Source organism: Otolemur garnettii, unplaced genomic scaffold (genome assembly GCF_000181295.1).
Source record: "Otolemur garnettii isolate 467f Iridium unplaced genomic scaffold, OtoGar3 scaffold00152, whole genome shotgun sequence".
In the NCBI taxonomy this organism is placed as follows: Eukaryota; Metazoa; Chordata; class Mammalia; order Primates; family Galagidae; genus Otolemur; species Otolemur garnettii.
In genome coordinates this window covers 3250736-3252149 of record NW_003852547.1, presented here as the reverse complement: position 1 = coordinate 3252149, position 1414 = coordinate 3250736, and positions in this window count along the sequence as shown.

The following is a 1414-nucleotide window of genomic DNA, read 5'->3' as shown; positions in this document are numbered from 1 at the left end:
GTTAACCAGGTAGGAGAATTCCCAAGGGTATGTTGGAAGGATTTGAAGAGAGAACCAGGGAGCACTGGTGATTTCATGGAAATAAATTATTCATTGATAATGTGATGAGAGGGTCAGAGCAGATACAGTGCCCAAGGAAAGCTGGCACTTGTTAAATAAACATTAAAATAGGACAAAAACTTTGCGTGTGACACACCCACATGAACACACATATAGGCGCTAGATGTCTACAGTCTATGTCAGCACAAACTTCACTCAGAAGTTCCCAGCCGCTAAGGCCATATGTGTTCGTTGGGGAAGGTTTCCAATTTTTGCTAAAGGATGTGTTCTTGTTTGTCTGAAGAGACAAGTTTTGTAACTGGAACTGAAGTTTAGGGGGAACTTATGTATAAAAATGCAGAGTGGCCTGAGCCACTAGGGACTGTGAGGGTTATCTACTGAGTAAGGCTTCCTGAGGAGGAGACAGCTGAATGTGAGGGATGAATAAAAATCAGGCAGGTGCCGAGTGGGGTAGGGAAAAGCATTGTAGGTGGCAGGAAGAGAATACAACAGGTCGGAGGCAAACCAGAGTTTGGTACATTGAGGGGACTGACAGGTAGGCTGTGATTACAGCCTGGAGTGTAAAGAGAGGAGGTGGGAGATGGTGCTGGCAGGGTGAGAGGTAGTGGTGAGATTAAACCAAGACTAAAAGCCATTAAAGAAGCTGGGGCATTCCTAGGGAGTGCTAAGAAGCTGTGACAGAGTTTTGAGCAGGACAGGACCACAACATTGCCTTACATGGATTCCTCTGGATGCCATCTTCAGGGTGGGTTGAGAGAGGGTGAGATAGCAGGTCAGAGATGAAGAAGGAGGCTGGAATGCAGACTTGGGTGTAAGAAGGAGATGCCTGGGTCAGGCAGGGGCCATGCAGAAAAAGGATGGTGGACGGCCAGAAGAGAGATAGGGAGCTTTGGTACAGCCATGCAGTGAAGACTACTTGAAAAGAAAAAGGAAGGAACTACAGGTGCATGTACACATGGATGAATCTGAAAAACTCTATGGTGAATCAGAGAAGTTAGACACGTGGCTTGGCAGCCACAGCTCAGTGGTTAGGGTGCCAGCCACATAGCCACAAACACCAGGGCTAGTGGGTTCAAACCTAGCCCAGGCCTGCTAAACAACAATGATACTACAAAAAAAAAGCCAATGGGCAGTGCCTGTGGCTCAATGAATGGGGTGCTGGCCCCATGTACCGAGGGTGCGGATTCGGGCCTGACCCTTCAACAAAAAATAGCCAAGTGTTGCGGTGGGTGCCTGTGGTCCCAGCTGCTTGAGAGGCTGAGGCAAGAGAATCGCCTGAGCCTAAGAGCTGGAGGTTGCTGTGAGCTGTGATGTCACAGCACTCTACCAAGGGTGACAGGGTGAAAAAAAAAAA